Consider the following 21,434-nt stretch of genomic DNA (forward strand, 5'->3'; position numbering starts at 1 on the left):
CCAAACCCATCCCTCTCTGTACCCACCGTACCCAGTCGTACCCAGCTGCTCCTGGACTCTGTGTCCTTTCCTCCTGACAAGGTGGAAAAGTTTCTGTCAACCCTCGACTCGGATTCTGCAACTGGACCTGACGGCATCAGCCCACGGGTCCTAAAATCCTGTTCTTCCGCTCTTTCACTCCCTCTCTCTGTTCTCTTCACCCTCTCTTTTGCTCAAGGTCATCTTCCATCTGCTTGGAAATCTGCCAACATCACCGCTTTGCACAAAAAAGGTGCAAAAACAGATCCCAGCAACTACAGACCAATCAGCCTTCTCCCAATTATCAGCAAAGTCATGGAATCCATCATTGCTTCAGATATGAAATCTTTCCTCTTCTCCAATGGCTTGATCTCTGATCATCAATTTGGTTTCAGACCTGGACACTCTACTCTGGACATGCTGCTTCTGCTTTCTCAACAATGGATGGAGGTCCTCAATGCCAAACAGGAAATTAGAGCAGTCTCCCTTGACATATCACGTGCCTTCGATACGGTCTGGCACCCCGCTCTGCTCACCAAACTCTCCTCTTTTGGTATCAATGGAAATCTCCACGCATGGCTGGCGGACTTCCTCTCTAGTCGTAGTCAACGTGTGGCCCTGAATGGGTTTTTCTCATCTCCTCTTCCTGTTCAGGCTGGAGTTCCACAAGGCAGTGTTCTGGGCACTGTGCTTTTTCTGGTCTTCATCAATGATCTCTCTGACTCTTGAAAATCCTCTGTATCTCTTTGCTGATGACTCGACTCTCTGTCGCTCCATTCTTCATCCCTCAGATCGGCAGTCTGCTGCCTCCTCACTCTCTGCAGACCTGGACAAAATCACAGACTGGGCAAACAAGTGGAACATGTCTTTCAATCCTGACAAATCTCACACTCTTACGATGTCTCTCCGAAAAGACCGACTGGACAACCCTCCCATCCACTTTCTGAATAATCCTCTCCAAGAAGTTCTGTCACTCAAGCTTTTGGGTCTCACTATCTGCCATGATCTTTCCTGGGAAAACCACATTTCAAATCTGGCCTCCAAAGCCAGTCGCCGACTGGGCATCCTCCGTCGTGCAAAGTCCTTCCTTGGCACACCTGAGCTCCTCACCACATACAAGGCTTTCATCCGCAGCTCAATGGAATACTGCTCTCCCTTCTGGGCTGGTGCTCCTGCCTCACACCTAGCTCGTCTTCACGCTGTTGAAACCAAAGCATTCAGAATCATTGGAATCTCCCGCGATGAAGCTAACTCCAAGGGCCTCTCACTCACTCACCGCAGGCAGGTTGGTGGTCTTTCCATCTTCTACCGACTCCTCTCTGGCCTTGCCCCCCCAGCTCTCTCTGGGCTCTGTCCCGCAAATATTCCTACAGGTCGCACAGGATCTGCCTGCAACCCTCTTATGGTCAAACTGCCAAAATCAAGACTCTCTGCTCACCTTCACTCCTTCATTCCTCTCTTCTCCCACCTCTGGAACAAACTCCCTCACTCTCTTCAATCCCACTCCACCCTCAAGGTCTTTAAAACTGCTGTTCACCACCATCTCTTATCTTCCTCCATCCAAAACCTTGATCTTTTCTACCTCCGCTAATTTCACCCCAATTCCACTTTTTTGAAATACCAACTTCTGTCCTGGAAGTCCTTGTTGTCCTTGTTTTATACTTCTCCCTCCACCCCCCCCCCCCCTTCCCACGCCTCCTCCCCCCAAGCCATCTTCCTGCTCTCAAATGTTGTGTTTGTGTGCTTCCCCTTCTCTCCCCATCTTGTTTTCCGCTCCCTCTTTTTGTGTGTTTTGTTTGTCTGGTTGATTTGTTTGTGAAGTAAATGTTAGCTCTTTCACGAGCCTCGATTCAGTATACAAAAAAAAAAAAAAAAATGTCCACATATGTAAAAAAAGATTTTAAAAACATTTCATGGGGTGTACTTACTTTTTCCACATTCGAAATTTGCATTTATGTTTATTTAAATTATACAATGGACTACAAAATGTAAATGTTTCATGATATTTGTTATATTATATCACCTTTATCAATATTGTTGAAATATGTTGAAAAAGTCAAAACTTTACATGGAGTGTACTTACGTTTTCACGTGACTATGTATGTATGTGTGTATGTATGCATGTTTGTATGTGTCACTGGACAGAATGCATTTTAAACTGATGGTTATACTTTGAGTGTGCACAGAAAGGTTATAATTGGTAAAATATATGACTAGTCCTGAGGGTTTAGGGTAGGGGAGGACATGCCAATTCTCTTTATGTTAATGCCAAACCAGACTCAGTGGTTTAATGGTTAGAGCTTCCTCAGTCTGGGAGTTCGGCCGTTCAAACCACGGCCGAGTCATAATCAGACGTTAAATGGCACTTACTGTTAAATAAAACATTACGTGTATCTTCCTCGATTGATGATCAGCATTTACAAACGGTAGCGCATGGACAAAACCCTAGATTGGCAACCATTGCATCATGGAACACGTTTGATTGGCTTAACTGGCAGATATCATCGGCGATATATAAATGCTGTGGATTATTAGCTTATCTGGAATTGGAATTCCAGATAAGGTATTGTCACCATCTTCACCATAAGGTATTGAGGTGAAGGTGGGAGTGCATCAGGGGTCGGTACTAAGTCCACTACTATTTGTAGCTGTGATGGAGGTGCTGGCTCAGAACATAAAGGAGGGTTTACCGTGGGAGTTGTTGTATGCAGATGATCTGGTGTTGATTGCGGAAAGTATGGATGGACTGAAGGAAAAGATGAACAAGTGGAAGGAATGTATGGAGACAAAAGGTCTGAAGGTGAATATCGGAAAGACGAAGGTGATGGCAAGTGGTAAAGCTTGTGGTGAGGTGGAAAGAACTGGGAAGTGGCCGTGTGCTGTGTGCAGGAAGGGTGTCAGAGTGAACTCCATTCAATGTACAATGTGCGCTGAGTGGGTTCATCAAAAATGTAGTGGTCTGAGAGGGTCATTTACCAGTGTGGCAGCTACATTCAAATGTAAGGTGTGCACAGAGGGAGCTGCAGATGGAGGAAATGTCAAGTTGGATCTTGAAGACGGCGTGGAGCTGGAAGGTGTGAAAACATTTTGCTACCTCGGAGACATGCTGAATGGAGAAGGTGGATCAGACTCGGCAACGGTTGCTCGAGTGAGATGTGCATGGAAGAAGTTTCGGGAACTGAGTGGCGTGCTGATGAGGAGGAGAGTGTCGCTGAAGCTGAAGGGAAAGGTGTATGCTGCATGTGTGAGAAGTGTTATGATTTATGGGAGCGAGACATGGGTAATGAACGTAGAGCAGCAACGAAGGCTGGAAAGGGTGGAAATGCGAATGGTTCGATGGATGTGCGGAGTATCGTTGAGAGAGAGGAAGACAAATGATGAATTGCGAAAGATGATGGGAATATTGCCTGTGATTGATGCTGTGAAGAGGAACAGGTTGAGATGGTTTGGTCATGTGTTGAGGAAGGATGAAAGTAACTGGTTGAGAAGAGTGATGGAAGTTAATGTAGAAGGAAGTAGAGGACGGGGAAGACCGAGAAAGACTTGGCTAAAGATGGTGGAAGAAGAAATGCGGGCAAGGGGGTTAACAAGGAGAGATGCAGAAAATAGGGCAAAATGGAGAAGATTGTCATGGGGACCGCAAGGCTAACCCCCGCTCTAGCAGGAAAAATGGCCTTAAAATGCATGTTGTTGTTGTTGTTGTATTGTCACCATCAGGGCCGGTTTAACCTTTTGTGGGCCTGGTGCCAAACAAATTTGTGGGCCCCCATTTGGGGAAGCAATTCAAAAAGAAAAAATATATACATATTATCCGGGGCACCTTGAACCATGATTCGACCTGCCCCACCTTTGCCGGTTCAAGGTGCCCCATGCAATACCATTATACAAAACTGCATGCTCACTTTCTATGTCCAGAGATGATCAATAATTGATTACTCTATAATTCGCCTGACTTCTTACACCATCAGTTTAAATTGATACTCAAGTTTTCTGCTGCATCTATAGTACGAGATAAAGAAGAACCTACCCAATGAAATTTACTTCGGCCATCTAAATCAAAACTAGAACGACTCTTCAACGTCATGACGTCGACCAATATGCCTCCGCCCACATTATTACATCATTATATCATTATACATCCTTGTATCAAGTTTGATTTAAATCCCTTCAGCTGTTCTCAAGTTATTACATTTTTTTTACCTGACAAGACCTCTGACCTCTTCATACCATAATCCAATCAGTTCATCTTTGCATCATATATACTGACACCTAATTTGTTCAAAATCCCATCACTTGTTCACAAGTTGGCGTGGCAACATAAATATTATTTAACATGACCTCTGACCTTTGACCTCTTACCCCAAAATCTAATCGATTTGTCTTTGCATCATAACATATTGTTGCAGTTTTGAGAACCCACACTTGTAAATATGACATTATTAAAGGGTAAAAGGTTGCACCCCATAGGTAGGCCACAAGCAACACGTAGGTCACCATAGGACTTCAGTTATTTCATTAGTATGTGTATAGATAAGGCCATGTTTCCAATAGTTGAATCTGCGTTGTGTCAATCAAATAAGAAGTAGGCTCCATTCCATTCATTTTGCCAGCCTCCCTCTCCAAGCGACGCCATTAAGCGCGCCCTCCTGTCTGTGCCCCATGGCCCTCCCAAATTGTTACGCGCCTTGCCAGCAGCGTTCGCAACCTCGCTGGGCTTCCGCCCAAACGCCGCCATAAGCCACGAGGTGAGGCCCGGAAAAAGGGGGCGGAACGCCAGGAAGAAGGTGTGGCCACGTCAACCCACCATCAGGGCGTGGCCAGTAAGCAAGCACCAGCCAACCAGGGCTGAGGTAAGATCGCCTGATAGGCGTGGCTTTTGGGCTCGCTGAGCGATCGCTGCTTGAGTTATAAAAGCGCGAACGCAAAGCCCTTTCACAGGACTTACTCGCTGGCGCTGATTAAAGAAGGACTTGGAGGACTACTGTGATTTGAAGGACTGACTAGAAGAGCGCGCTTGTGAAAAGACTCTGGTTGGAACCTTGTGCTAAAGCAGGACATTGGAGAGAGGGGGCGTTTGGCACGAGCGTGCACTTATTACATACGCCGCTAGGACACCAGCCTTCCCCCCGTTATATAATTGTCCGTTCGCGTTCCACTCCACGCGGAGCTGCCTGCCGGGTTTCGCCCGCTGGACCGGAGCCGGGCTGGAGCCTGGACACGCTGGTGACCATCAACCATCTACAATCCCCGTGTGAGTGTGTATGTGAGACGGGCCCGTTTGTCCTGGGGTATTAAGAATAAGACTGTTTAAGGCTGCCCTGTGTGCTTCTTCTTCCTCTTCCTATTCTGTACATTTCTTTCATTTCCTCTTCTCCTTCTTGTAAATTGTTAATAAATTGATCTGTTCTTCCTATTTTCTGGGTTTCCTCTCCATCCGATCGCATCAGTCTTTTCTCCATTGGGTAAACGTGGCACGATCGGAACCGCCATAATCGGGTTTAGTCCTTGCTAAGGCCCGAATCGTGGCTCGCTTCGCTCGGCGTGTCCACTAACGCCGTGGTTCGGGCGGGAGTTATTTCCCTGCTTCACGGTCGGTGTTAGTAATTAGGTATTTGGATTAAGTTGACCAATAACCCTACCTAATACCGACCGGAAGGAGCGTATAACTTCCAGGACTCGCGTCGGCCAGATAAAAGGACAAGGGGATTAACCCCCCCTTGATAAGGGGAGAGCTGACATCCGAGATCCATAACAATATAATCATACCAGTTTTGGTGAAAATCCCATGACTGGTTCAAAGTTAGCTCGGTAAGAGATTTTTTATTTTTTTTTAACCTCATGGGACGTCTGACATTTTACCTTTGATCTCTTGACCCCAAAATATAATCAGTTCATCTTTGCATCATAATATATACTTTATACCAAATTTGGTCATAATCCTATCACTGGTTCACAAGTTATCGTCGTAACAGGATTTTTACTTCATATGACCTCTGACCTCAAAATATAATCAGTTCATCTTTACCTCATTATACATACCTGCACCAAGTTTGAATAACATCCCTTCAGCCGTTCTCAAGTTATCGTGGAAACAAAAACCTATCACGGACGGATGGACGGACAACCTGTAAACATAATGCCTCCAGTGAATTCGTCGGCAGAGGCATAAAAATAAGTGTAATCTTGCAAAACCAAAAGACAAGTGCAAACTAGAACGGGCACTCGGTAGAGCGCATACCTTCGCCGCAGCTACTGTTCTGTACTTGGTAAAAATACGATTTTGACCTTTTCGTGACCTTGACCTTGACCTTTGACCCGATTGCTCCCAAAATCTAATCAAATGTGTCCCGTATAATAACCAATCATCCCACCAAATTTCATGCAATTCGGTTGAATACTTTTTGAGTTATGCGAATAACATACACACACACACACAGACATACAAATAAATACACAGCGATCAAAACATAACCTTCCGCTTTTGCGAAGGTAATGACTATAGTAGTTTATCGACTTACCATGAGGTGATCATACACTAGAGACATCTATGTGAAGGGAGTTATACTAAGTGAATTGAGGCCTGTGATTCAAGGTTCCCCCATGTTCAAGGTACCCCTTTTGGTCATTACGGGCCGCTTCTGATTGTGGGCCTGGCGCCGAGGCATCATTGGAGCCATTGCAAACCATACCCTGGTAAACGTGCTCCATCCGTCCGTCACCTATGTCGACTTCTCTGGCCAAACCGCTGGGCCGATCTGGCTGAAATTTGGCATCAAGGTTCTGCTCCTGACTGGTAACGTGGATTGCAAAGCTCATTCCGATCACGTCAGTAAGTGTATCAAAATGGCGGAATTAGTAAATTCCTCCAAAAATCTTCTCCAGACCAACCAATCAGATTGCTACCAAATTTGGGTTGTAACATTAAGACAGAGTAGGGATGTTAAATTGCAGAAGTCATGCCCATCACGTGACCGGAAGCGTGTAAAAATGCCAATGCTTTTGCCAAAAAAAAGTCAATGTCAAAAAAAAGTCTGTTTTGGAAAATCACGTACATTCCTTCAAAAATCTTCTCCAGACCCACTAATCAAAACGCTACCAAATTTGGGTCACAATATTAAGCCAGGGCCAAGATAAACTACAGGTTCAGTGATCCTATTATTATTATTATATTTCATATGCCTGGTGTTGGCTTAGCGGTTAGGGTGCTGGCTTGGGATCCTAGGATCCTGAGTTCGAATCCCGATCGATCGCTGAATTAACGCCAGGGGGGTTGACTCAGCCTGTCATCCTTCCGAGGTCAGCAAATTGAGTACCAGCTTGCTGGGATGAATGATCACGGTGTGTACCCCGATTTAGAATAGGTACACCGTATCCCTGCGCATCGTAAGAGGCGACCAAGGGTTGGCGTCAGGAAGGGCATCCGGCCATAAAAAAAAAATTGCCTCAAACAGGGGACCATGATTGTCATGGGGCCCGCAAGGCTAACCCCCGCTCTAGCGGGGAAAATGGCCTTAAAAACGATCATTCATTCATTCATTCATATGCAAACCCAGTGTGAAGGAGGAGGAAAAAAATTAACCACAAAATATGCTTGATGGTAGGAGACATGGCCAATTTATATTTATGTCTGCTGAGAGATGCTGATGGTGATGAGGGTGTGTTACAAGGCATAATAAAATATCACAACTCTGTATGAAAATTATAGACATCATAGAAGTGAGAGAATTGTCATACTGTTTGTGTCTTTGTTCTAATTATATGCTCTCTTCTGAACCGCTGGATGGAATGACTTGAAAATTGGTGGTTGGACTCAGTGTTGGTTTAAGGCAGTTAAAAAAAACAAACAAAAAAAAATAAACTTTGCCCCAGGGTGAGGAGTGAGGGGGATGAAATCTGTATCATATAGTGAGTGGATGTCATAGGCAGAACCAGGTCGAAGTTAAATGATCAGTTAGAAGTAGTCAGTATTAGAAGTCGTAATAAAATACACCATAGACATCATAGAAATTGGAGAATTAACCCCTCTGTAAGGACAGGTTCTTTGCTCGTAAATTGTACGATTGCAATTCATTCTGCGATTTTCAATTGCTTTCCAAGTTACTGAGGTTTCTCATCTTTGGTAACCTCTCTGTGGTGCTTTGCTCAAAGGTGCATTCAGGGCTGCCAAAGCAGTCCAAAGGCAAGGGTTACAGTTAACTTCCCAACAGTAGTCAGGGAAGCAATTTTGAATTTGCTCAGAGTATCACAATAACCAAACTATTCTTCATGACATTTAATGTCCAAACGATCATTAGCAAACAATTACCCCGCTCAATGGCCATCTGAGGGACGGCGGATTTTGTGACAAAATGCTGTGCCTGCTAAACACAAATCCTACAGTTTAGTCAAGTCGGGAATGGAACCCAGATGAGCTCAAACTAAGGTAGAGTTTGCTACCTCTGCATCATCACCCGGTCAGCTGTCTTTCATAAACTTGTAGTACACTACTCACAATAAGTTAGGGATATTGGCAGGTTCTTCGGTGTGGTTCATTTTGTGTATTAATTATGTTGAAAAAAGTTGTTGGTCCTAATTCTATGGTTATTAATGTGTGAAAAAACACAGCATTCTTGATTTCAATACCATAACCCTAACCCCTATAAAAAAAGAAAAAAAAACTCACTCCCACAATATCCCTGACTTATTGTGAGTAGTGTATTTTAAAGGTTGGAAATGAACATTTACACTTGGCCATTTCAGATGGCATAATGGCCCATTTGAGATTTCAGACTCCACATCATAGTTAGAGCGTCCACTCTAGTTCTGGGTGGTTGGTGGTTGAAAGTTTAAACCCTGATCGAGTCATGACAAAGACTTTAAAAATGGTAATTCCTGCTTTCTTGCTTAATGCTCAACACTTAAAAGGATAGAGTACGGATAAAACGCTGGGAAGGCAACGGCAAACCACCCAGTATAACTCTTGCCAAGAAACTGCTTTGGCAGCACCAACGCTTTGTAAAGAGTATGGTTCATCAAAATATAAATTTCAGATGTGCAGGTCTGACAATGCAATTTTTTTTTTTTTTCCTCAAAGTTGTAATCAAGCAGGAAGATCGTTTCTACTGATTGGCAAAGCTCTTAAAGGAATAATGTTGTATAGAAGACTCCATATTCACATTTTCATGTCACCCCGGTACGAGGGAAAGTTTTGGTCGTTAAATCAGACACCCTAGCCAAGAACGCATCGTTACGGACAGGTTAATTACCACACTTCTATGATGTCTACATGGTACATATTGTACATTACGCTGAGCAATACCGGCTTTCACCACTTCTGGAAGTTGGAATTTTTGTTTTGGAAAGTATATCATCAAATGTTCATGCTCAGCATCTGTTTTGTTGTGTTATCTTGGAATGTTGATAGAAAAACAGGTTTGGCATTCAGGAATCCAACTTTTTTTAACCTCACAAAACCCTCCCCTGTGCAACCACTATTTTTCAATATACTGTATATATATATATATATATATATATATATATATATATATATATATATATATATATATATATATATATATACTCTTCTTTTTTTTCTTCTTAAATCAGCGCTCATCGCTCATGAAGAAATGTGGACAAATTACCGGTGCAAATTCCAGGATTTTATTGGTCAACTAAGCTCCCAAGTAAAAATAAAATCACCACCATTATACCAATAACCCACATCTTTAAAGTGTCCGCAGTTTTTATCCAACACAATGGAATTGGCCAGCAAAACAACGTTTTATGCCCATTTTCTCATTTTTCAGGGTGTTGGTCAAATTATGGCATTCCTTCACATGGATCTGTCATGTCCATTTTGCACAAACTCAAACATTCCATTTTAGTAGGAAACCTACATGGGGGTTTGGGGGAGGGAGGGAGAGGTAAATGTACCGTTCTAGTTTGTCAATGGTTTATTGTTTTTTGATGTCAAAATGACTGAAAATTCGAGAAATGTGGTATATTATTCATGTGGAGGAGCAGGGAGATGACAAAGCAAAGGAAGTTAACCAAAAAGATTGGGATAGAGTGCGGAGTTTTGCCGAAAAATGGATGGACAATGAGAATTTGAAGTGACAAAGTCACACTAGTTCCATGTACTGTTGAAAGAATGTAGGTTGGCTAATCAATTAAATTACAAGATAGGTCACTGAACATTTGTCAGGTGAATGACCTACGTACCCTTGTTTCCTGTTACCTTTGCATGCACAAACATGTCAAATCTGTTGACGGCTTTGAGAATGAACTTTGGAATGTGGGTTCTGAGCAAGCTTGGGTTCCACTAAACTTGAATTCACTTTGATCTATCAAGTGAAAGATGGATTACTTAGCAGTGTGCATAGTTTTTAGCTCACTTGGACTTTAGTCCGGTGAGCTCACTCTAGGTAAGTGAGTGTTCGTTCGTTCGTTCGTTCGTTTGTAAATACTTCAGTCATTATCGCTTGAACCAAATACATAATTTTGATGAAACTTGGCCACAAGTTTCATAACAGATGCTTAAGGAAGGAGTTTTGTTCACAACAAAGTCTGCTCTCATTAAGGAGGTCTATGGGGGAAGAGTGGGGAGGGGGTGGTGTGGTTGAACTCCCAAAATACGTATTTGCTCTCTTCACCAAAACGACACATCCAATTTCGACGAAACTTGACCACAACCTTTATCACTCATGATGGACTAATATTCCAGCAGATATGTGAAATTTATGAAGATATTGTAAACTAGATGATAAAAGCATGAAATTTGGCAGGTGACTAGCATGTCCAGAGAAAGAAAACTGGCTATAGGGCCATTGCAAATTTGCTCCATGATGGCTGTGACAACCACTTTTCCAAACAATGAACGCGCCTTATGAAGTACTTCCAGGTGTCATGATAATGTAATAAAATGAGTATAATCATGGTGTTATGTGTTGTTTTCCCATCTGTATGCATGTATGTATGCATGTATGGCCTGAAATGATGCCTACTTACATGCTGTTTATTCTGCTTGCAGGTGCTGACCCAAACTCATTTGCTACGTCAATCTACATTGTGAACTCTGATGTTGGCCTTATTCCATCCATCCATCATTTAATTCCATCATCCATCATTTAATCATTAATCCATCCATCATTTAATCCATCCATCATTTAATTAGTGTCCATCATTAGGGTCCATCATTTAATTAGTGTTTGGTGGTGGTCAAATAAATATCCTGGCTAACAATGGCGAAGGTACACAAGATGATGGATCCTCAGCAGCCTGCAGGGACATCCAGTCGAGCATGTCCAATAGACTGGGACACATGTTTTCTGCGTCAGTAAGAAACTTCTGAGTCACTGATCTGCCCAGCTGATTCAAGGCAAGGCACAGAGGGAGCAGGTTACAGAACCATAATCAGCAATCTTCAGGCATTTGGCAGGATTGGTTGTCTGCCAAGACCAATACCATTGCAATACATCTCAACTGGATGATGGTGATGGAATTTAGGCAACACTGCAATATCATAAGGCCGAGTTACCTATCTTGGCCTATTTTCCAGACATGATAGCAGTAACAAAAGGCTGAGAGGTTGCACTTGGTTGCAATGAGGATGTTGGTCCTGCTTTACAAAAAGCATATGAATATGATGCGGACAGTGATGCCATTATTCCTGCAAGAGCTGCTAACATAGTTCGGAGAGACATGGTGAAAATGAAAACAAGATTCAGTGGTTCATTTGGTGATCAGTGCCAAGAGGAATCGTTACCAAGTTCCCTTTCTGCACTGGTATCTATGATCCTGAACGGGCCAAATATCAAAACACAAGCAAGTTTCACACCAGTGCCTCAACCAGTACTTACCATCACACAGCTGTTGATGTTCAACAGTTTTGTGAGCCGTCGGGAGACCTCTACAGCAGCAAGTGCTATAACACACAGCCAACAAAGAGAGACACCTCTGCCAGTCTATCTAGGAGATATGGTTCACACAAAGGCACGCAAGTGTGATCTTGTAGACACTCTGTTCAACCTCGGACTGTCTATCTCATATGACAGAGTGCTGAACATCTCCACTGATCTAGGAAACAAGATTCGTCAACATTATGAGACTGAGAAAGCGGTCTGCCCTGCTCATCTGAGAGGTGGTCTCTTCACAACTGCTGCAGTTGAGAACATAGACCACAACCCAAGCTCGACAACTGCTCACGATTCATTCCATGGAACAGGCATATCCCTGTTTCAGCATCCAAATTCTGACACCAGTGGAGTGAAATAGGCCATGCAAGGTTGTGATGATACCCAGACTGCCTCCAAGAAGACCTTGGCCGAGTTGCCAGAATCGTATGCCAGTGTGCCTTCAGCCCTAGTGCCCAGAAAGGATCCACCAGTGCCTAAAACAGATGGGCCAAACAGAGCTGACTGTCGACGTATACCTGAGGCCATGCAGAAAGAATACAGGTAAAGTATAGGAAGTTGTCTTTCATAATCACCTAATTACAGGTGTTCTTTGAAAATGCATACATGTAGTTTTTCTTTGAAAATAAGTTACACTATTGTATTTCTCTTGTGTTTTCAGTTGGCTGGAGCATGTGAAGCAGACAGTCGCTACCGACTCATTCAGTGATGAAGAAACTGTCTCCTGAGCTGCATATCACGCGAGTCAGCAGGCAATTGGTTCAGAGCCAGAGAACAGCGTATCACTTACTGCTCTTCTTCCCCTGTTCTATGACCAAGTAAACTCTGTTGCCATGATTCGTCATTCAATGGATGTTGTACAGAAGGCAGTGGAGATAATCATTCCTGGACAAGTGCCCATGATTATCATTGATCAGCCTCTGTTTATACTTGGAAAGAAAATCCAGTGGAGTTGTCCCACAAGCTATGGTGAGAACCAATTCTGTGTAATGTTCGGTGGACAGCACATTGAAATGGCAGCTCTTAACACACTTGGAGATCTTCTAAACAATAGTGGATGGACCAGTGTACTGGTAGAAGCAGGTGTGGCCACATCTGGCACTGCAGATTTATTTCTCAAAGCCTCTCATGTTACTCAAACACGGCGAGCTCATGAGGTGACAGCCTGTGCTCTGTACCTACACCTACAGAACGCATATGACCAGTATGGGCAAAGCTTGCAAGAAGGAGAAAGCATATTGCCTCTAGAAGACTGGTGTTGCAAGCAAGCTAAAGTCAGGCCTCAAATCCAGTTTTGGCTCATCATACTGAATTCGGAGCTCGAGCTAATGATCTATGTGAGATCAATACGCGAGGCAGACTTCTTGCTGTATGTGGATGCTTTGACCAAGATCACACCGTGGTTCTTTGCTCTCGGCCACTCTAATTATGCCAGGTGGGTTCCTGTCCATTTGCGTGACATGGTTGAAACATCCAGAGATTCTTGCAGAGTTTCTCAAAGGAAACTGTGTGGTGAAAAGTACAGGTCGAGCATTCTCTGCAATAGCAATAGATCAGGCCCATGAACAAAACAATGCTGCAGTGAAGGGTGATGGTGGAGCTGTTGGCCTGACTGAGAATCGAATAGCCCTGAGGCGATGGATGGTTTGTGGCCCTGAAATGGCACGAGTTATTGAAGAGTTTGAAAGCTCAACAGAGAGGAGAAAGAAGTCAGATCACAGGCATCAGGATCAGGCACCACACACAGAAGGCATTTGCTAAAGGTGTCAAATCACTGAGAGATACAATAGAAAGACTGAGGAATCCCTTCTGTGAGGACAGTGGTGATCTTCTCATACTGGACAGTGGAGACCTTGTTGATCCTGCTGTCATAGACACTGTACGTCACATTGAGAAGCTAGGACAAGATCAGTACAACATGTATGTCACAGAGCGCCTAGTCAACCAAAACAAATCATATTTATGAGCCAATCAAGAGGAACAACCTCTTGTTAGGTTGTTTTAACCTAACAACTCTTAAGTCGGCCTCCAGCCCAACAGAAGTCAAAGGGACAACAGCAGCTAACGTCACTGAAGAACGACTGTTATTTGTTCTCCAGGCTATACATTGCCTCACAGATATGAGATGGGGACCTCAACGAGTTCTTTCAACATGAGAATCAGGCTTGCCCACCTTCGCTGTCACAGATGGGCAAGTTGAGAACTTGAGTGAAATCACATCTGGTAGGCTGCCTGGAAGAACTCGTTCCTTCACAAACCAGTGCGTCTGCACCAGCTGCAGATGTTGTTGTTCTTGATGGAGCTGCAGTTGTCAATATGCTGCAACCTGGTCCAGCCAAAACATTTGATGATTATGCAACTGCAGTGTTCCTACCTCACATCAGAGCTCACCTGCAGCAAGCAAGACAGGTAGACATTGTGTGGGATGAGTTCTTTACAGACAGTCTGAAGGCAGGTACACGGAAGAGAAGAGGGAAAGGAGTTAGAAGACATGTGGAGCCATCCACCCTAGTTACTAGGAATTGGATTGAGTTTCTCAGGATTGATGAGAACAAGGTGGAACTGTTCTATTTTCTGGCAGTCTGCATTGGATCAATGGACAACGCCAAGCAAGTCATCACCACACATCATTCTGGCATCCTTTGTAATCGGCGTCGAGATGAAGAAGGCCTTGCTCCCTGCAACCACGAGGAAGCCAATCCAAGAATCATGCTCCATGTGCAGGATGCTGTGAAACGAAGGTATACAAAGATCTCAATCCACACAGTTGATACTGATGTGGTGGTCCTGGCAGTGACAGCAGCACAGCAACTCAACATTCCTGAGCTGTGGGTTGTCTTTGGAACTGGAAATAACTTTTGTATCTTGGCAGCTCACGATATAGCCAAGGCTCTGGGCCCTGATAAGTGTGCAGCTCTCCCAGCGTTTCATGCATTCACGGGATGTGACTGTCTTGTTCTTTGCTGGTCGAGGAAAGAAGACTGCATGGGACACATGGAGGTGCAACATTGGGGATGACATCAGCATTTTGCACATCGAGTGCTGCACCAGAGTCTGTAGATGACTCAATGGAGCAACTACAGCACTTTGTGATCTTGCTGTATGACCATACTAGTAGTGAGCAATGTGTCCATCAGGCCTGCAAATGGCTCTTTTCTCAGAAGGGTAGAGTACTCGATGGTCTTCCTCCAACAAAGGCAGCATTAATCCAACACAGATGGAGGGCTGCATACCAAGCGGGTTACTGCTGGAGCCAAATGATGATTGTAGCTCCTGACACAAGCTTCCAAGCACAAGCGAATGGGGATGGAACAAGGGCGACAATGGGGAATGGGATGCATGCTGGCCAACACTTCCAGAAGCATCAAAGGACTGCCGGGAACTCTTGAGATGCGGCTGTAGGAAGGGCTGTGTAAATGTGTTAAGGCAGCTCTTCTATGTATAGCACTTTGTGAATGTGGAGGAGAATGTGCAGCTTAAGTATCACAACAGAGAATGGAGCATCCCCCTACATACTATTTATCGGTATACAGAAGATCTGTGACATTGGCACCAAATGGATGTGCACCAGACAGCATTTATGGGTTTTAAAATACCATTACTAACTTTACAAATGTGAAATGTTTCCAATAAATCAAAATTGTAATGAGACGAGATGTCCCAATCCGAGACGTATGTGGAAAGTGCATGGAAATTGCAGCTATTTTGGAAAATGGCTGCCACTGCTGCCACAGGACATTTCTGCGATGGACCTATAGCTAAAAATCTTCCTTTCGATATGGCCTAACTATTCCAAATTTGATACTTTTATCATTGAGTGCACAATACTTTCACCTATCTGCTGTACTTTGAAGTTTGTTCACGGCATTACAAATATCAGGGTCTAAGCCGGTTTGTGGGGGCTTTGAGTGGCTGTTGTTCCTGATCCTGATCCAGATGAGCTTCAGGACATGCGGTCCTTTTTTTCAGCTTCACCTCCAGACCCTGAAGAATTTGGGTATCACCTGAGATTTTGGCTTGAAAACTTGAAAATAATATAAAATATTGGTTCACGAGTTATCAAACAGAGTGACCACTATATTCGTCATGGGTGTGTGTCTGGGTGTGTCTCTGTGTGTTTGTCTGTCCGCAGCATAACTACCTGATGATATCATCCGATCTTGATGAAACTTGGGTGGAAGGTTGATGTCATGATCTAGTTGTCCTGCGTATTTGGGCGTATTGCGCCCATTGTGGGCGGAGCCACGCCCGAAAACGGTCTTTTTAGGGGGTAATCGAGTTCAAGCTACATTTTCTCCGAGGGAGTTGGTGGAATCTGACAGGGGTTTCGGTATTTGGTTAGGCCAATGTCATGTGTCTCGCCCCATGGAGCTCGATTTTTCATTTTCGCCACAAGGTCAAGGTCACAAGGTCACAAAATTTAGAAAAGTCGATTTTTTATGGTTTTATTACATTGTTCGCTTCATGATAGGGTGAAATGTCGAACATGATCTTATATTATCACATACATCATGAAATACAAGTTTTCCAATAAATTTCAGAATCTTCGACCTTTGACCTTTGAAGGTCAGAAAGGTCAAATTTTCAAAGTTGTCGGAATCGAACCAAATTTTCGGTATTGTGTAGGTAACTAACCTCATAGAAAATAATGTATAATCAGTTATCTCATTTCAAGGTCAGTAACCTTCGTTTTGACATTTCCGGGCCAGCACCACACACAATTACGTACAGCTGGCTCTTAAAGGCCTGCGCACGCAGCACATTGGGGCCCTTTGTAAATAGGCATGTACACCGCATGTCTGGGAGCCGACACCTGCCACGTGGGCGCCAGTCTGGGCCTGTTTCGGTTATAGTCGGTCCTTTGTCATTGAATATCGCTTGCTCGTGAACCATTGTCGTCTCCTGACTTGTATAAATTAAATTTTAAAGTACCACTTGAAAACATGGCATAACAGTATGACCCTAATGGAGCCGATCCTCTGTCCAACAGTGAGGAAGATGATTAATATGAAATTTCTCACCAGATGGTGCAATTTATTACATTTGTATGTTCTCAGTACTAAAAATGATACTTTTATTACGGTTATTACTTTATAATCAGACAGCAATAAATGTCTGTCAATGCAAAGATATGTTTCTTATTGACCAAGAGCCTATTTACTCGAGAAGTTAGTTATCCCCCACCTGCATACATTCAAAGTCGAATAACTCCACTGCGTGAGGGAATATCGCTTGTGTATGTTTTTTTTTTTAAAATCAGCGCATCAAAATGTATGGGAACGAACCATTTCCATGGAGTTTGCAACTGGGTAACACAAAAACGTTTTTCTAGCTATTTGCGGAAGCAATAGATTACGACGGCCTGTACATCCTCAACTTGCTTTCGTACCAACTCTCTAACAATGGTGAATACAGCAGTAAACCAATGTATTCATCATCAGATCCATTGGACAACTCATCTTGATCAACTTCCTCGACAATGTCTCGATCACTTTGAATGACATCAGCTACAATATCTAAGTCTCTCATGGAGTATGGCGCCTTCAGACTGGCACAAGAAAACGAGAGCCTGTGTCCTTTTTCCAGCCGTGTTCCTGGACAGGAGGAATCTGTACTATCGGAGAGCCATTTGTCTGTGTGTGCGTGTCGTCATTTTTATCAGTGATGGCTGAATGGATATTCAACAAACATTCACAGGTTCATCAGTGAGTACCAGGGAGTGTTTAAAGAAGAAAAAAAACATAAAAAACCCCAAACTTCTGGCTGTTTATAACCACAATCGCCCGAGTTTTGGTAAAGAACAATACAAATCACCCTACACAAACACAAAACAGCAGTTTCATCATCAATTTCACAAGTTACCAAAACTGTTGCACGTGATGGTGCAGAGACGACAATCACAGCTCAAATAACAAATCGCCAGGTATTTTACAAGTAGTTGAATGAAGTCGGATTTGCGGATTACTCAAACCGATCCGTGACTCAGGCGAAAAATGAACAGCTCGGAAGGGGAGCTCAGGAAATAGATCATCTTGGGGAAGATGCGCAGCACCGGCACACCGAAGATGTCCTCTCCTCACGGTGCTTCAGGATGATCAGCAGGAAGAATGCCCTAAGACTGGCCATAAGCTTCGTGTGATGATGTGGATACCGACGGATGACGTTTCCTTGTGATGCTCCTCATTATTATTTACCAAATACGGATTCACTCGGTTTTATCCCCAGCACGACGTCCATCAATGAATGCTAGCAGACAGGGCGCCAGTTTAACGTCCATCCGAAGGACAACGCACACATACAATGATAAATGACCTTACCTGTGAAACACTGGGAAAACAGTTTATAGATGGTTCTGAATTGAAACCCAAGCAAAACAGCTCAGAGACGAGTGTGCAGCCTTCGAGGGTATCCTGCCAGCCCCAGTCCCAACCCCAGCTAGCCCCAAACCCTACCAGCCCCAGCCCCCAACCCTGCCAGCCCCCAACCCCTGCCAGCCCCCAACCCCAGCTAGCCCCAAACCCTACCAGCCCCAGCCCCCAACCCTGCCAGCCCCCAACCCCTGCTAGATCCCAACCCCTGCCAGACCCCAACCCCTGCCAGCCCCCAACCCCTGCCACCCCCAGCCCCCAACCCCTGCCAGCCCAGCCCCCAACACCAGCTAGCCCCAAACCCTGCCAGCCCCCAACCCCTGCTAGCCCCCAAACCCTGCTAGACCACAACCCCTGCCAGCCCCCAACCCCTGCCAGCCGCCAACTCCTGGCAGCCACCAACCCCTGCTAGCCCCCAACCCCTGCCAGCCCCCAACCCCTGCCAGCCCCCTCCCCCTGCCAGGTCCCAACCCCTGCCAGCCCCCAACCCCTGCCAATCCCCAACCACTGCTAGCCCCCAAACCCCTGCTAGCCCCCAAACCCTGCTAGACCACAACCCCTGCCAGCCCCAAACCCCTGCCAACCCCAAACCCCTGCTAGCCCCCAACCCCTGCCAGCCCCCAACCCCAGCTAGCCCCAAACCCTAGCAGCCCCAGCCCACAACCCCCCCCAACCCCTGCTAGACCCCAACCCCTTCCAGCCCCCAACCCCTGCCAATCCCAAACCCCTGCCACCCCCAGCTAGCCCCAAACCCTGCCAACCCCCAACCCCTGCTAGCCCCCAACCCCAAACCCCTGCCAGCCCCAACCCCTGCCAGCCACCAACACCTGCCAGCCCCCAACCCCTGCCAACCCCAAACCCCTGCCAGCCCCCAAACCCTGCCAACCCCTGCCAGCCCCAAACCCTGCCAGCCCCCAACTCCTGCTAGCCCCCCAACCCCTGCTAGACCCCCAACCCCTGCTAGACCCCAACCCCTGCTAGACCCCAACCCCTGCTAGAACCCAACCACTGCCAATCCCCAACCCATGCCAATTCCCAACCCCTGCCAATTCTCAACCCCTGCCAACCTCCAACCCCTGACAGCCCCAAACTTCTGCTAGCCCCCAACCCCTGCCAGCCCCCAACCCCTGCCAGCCCCCAACCCCTGCCAGCCCCCAACCCCTGCCAGCCCCCAACCCCTGCCAGCCGCCAACCCCTGCCAGCCGCCAACCCCTGCCAGCCCCCAACCCCTGCCAGCCCCCAACCCCTGCCAGCCCCCAACCCCTGCCAGGTCCCAACCCCTACCAATCCCCAACCCCTGCTAGCCCCCAACCCCTGCCAATCCCCAACCACTGCTAGCCCCCAAACCCCTGCTAGCCCCCAACCCCTGCTAGCCCCCAACCCCTGCCAGCCCCCAACCCCTGCCAATCCCCAACCCCTCCCAATCCCCAACCCCCACCAGCTCCCAACCCCTGCCAGCTCCCAACCCCTGCTAGCCCTCAACCCCTGCTAGCCCCCAACCCCCGCCAGGTAAGATGGGGTGGGGGCCGTGAGTGGATGTAGGGGGGGGGGGGGGGGTTAGTAGTGATATTAAGTGCAGCACACAGGGAGGTTGTGGGTGGTGATAGTGTGTGCGGGGGAGGAGGTTGGGGGTTAGTGATGTCAAGTACAATACACAGGGCGGTGGTGGGAGTGGGGGTGGTGATATTATTCTAGGGGGGTGGTTGTGGGGGGTGGTTGTGGAGGGCGGTTGGTGTTATTAAGTACAGCACAGGGTTGGGGTATAAAGTACAAGAGAGCCGGAATGGGGAAGGTGAATGGATATAAAGTACAAAGTAGTAATGTCGGGGCGAAGTCCAAGAAAGCTCCATTGTTCAGAGCCACGCCGTGAGACCCATTTACACACGAGTTACAAAGTAAAAGACTAAATCCCCACTCCACCTCAGAACGAAGCACAGCGATCGATGTACGAAGTCCCAGTGTCCCACGACCGATGTACGACCCACGAACAAAACTAAATGATTGAAACTAAGATCGACCGGAAGTTACTATCCAAAGATAATTAAATCATTCCTTCTTACCTCAAGTTGTGGCTATTTGTCGGTCCTTCTCTTTTTCTGTAGACGATTACTTAAGAACTCCGATTACTTCAGCAGCAGCTGCAAAACAATTACGACCCAGGCTGGCGAGACCGAGTCACCGAGCACAATGATGAGTAAAATAAAACTTTGCACTCGCTGAGGCGGGTATGGTCACGTGGCGCGATGACGTCACTCAATAGCTATTCACAACGAAGAATTTGATTTTCTGCAGCGCGTCGTTGCCGCCCAATTTATCCCGAGAGGAACGAAGAATATAACAAGCGAAGGAAACATGGTGAGTATGGATGGAATTCCAATTCAAGCAAATATAACACGAGATTCTTCAGTACATTAATAAGATTTCCTCTTTCTTTATTATAGTTTAATTATATTTATGATATATTCGATCAATATTATTATAGTACCCCGATTAATTTACCAAGTCTGCCATGGCCACCTGAGGCAATCCCACAACGTTCAAAGTCCATTCGATGGTAACGATCCCTCCACTATAGTCCTTGAGCCAGACCAAAAGTAATGCTCCGGCGGGGGGAGTAATTCTCATTATGATTTTCCATTAGACCAATGTCTCAAGTGTCAGAAAAGGTGTGATGGACATCTGAGAACGGTAGCTTAGTGCCCGGATGGACGCCATCTTTGAAACCACCCAGCTCGAAAATGCCCATTTGGTGGGGTACATTGTTGCACGTGTATCTGGACTTCTATACTAGCTATCGATGTGCGGTTGACGACTAAATATACGTCCGATGTGTACCGTCTAAATAAAAAATAATATGAAGCATTTTGTTTTAGATTAATTATTATAAAAATCAATTATCGAAAAAAAATCATATATTTTTCAATATTTTATTATTAGACTTGTACTTTTTTTAGTGAAACAACACTGGTATGATTTTCCAAATTATGCATTGTGCTACACCGTTTATCTGTCTATAAAAATAACTCAAAAACTAAAACATATCATCCACCACGAGTTTACAACAAATAAATGTAAAGAGGCATAAAATGACTTAGGCCGCCGCTGGCATTATCTATTCTGACGATAACGCAAGTTAGGAATGTCGTACGGAGAGGAT

General features: G+C 45.3%; 1 protein-coding gene across 3 annotated transcripts in view; it reads right to left on the minus strand.

Moving 5' to 3' along the window:
• The window catches only part of LOC137425196 (transmembrane protein 51), a 60,801-nt gene extending 39,367 nt beyond the window's left edge, over positions 1-21,434 (minus strand). The window contains exons 1-2 of one of the 3 annotated variants that reach the window (XM_078776421.1): positions 20,338-20,452; positions 6,058-6,143 (exon numbers count right to left, since the gene is read on the minus strand). The gene's annotated coding sequence lies outside the window, so the exon portion shown is untranslated. Of the gene's footprint in view, positions 1-6,057; positions 6,144-20,197; positions 20,311-20,337 lie in introns of those variants that run through there. The other 2 variants (XM_068113370.2, XM_068113371.2) reach the window with 2 other exon arrangements.

This window comes from Myxine glutinosa, chromosome 4 (assembly GCF_964187855.1).
Source record: "Myxine glutinosa chromosome 4, kmMyxGlut1.1, whole genome shotgun sequence".
NCBI lineage: Eukaryota > Metazoa > Chordata > Myxini > Myxiniformes > Myxinidae > Myxine > Myxine glutinosa.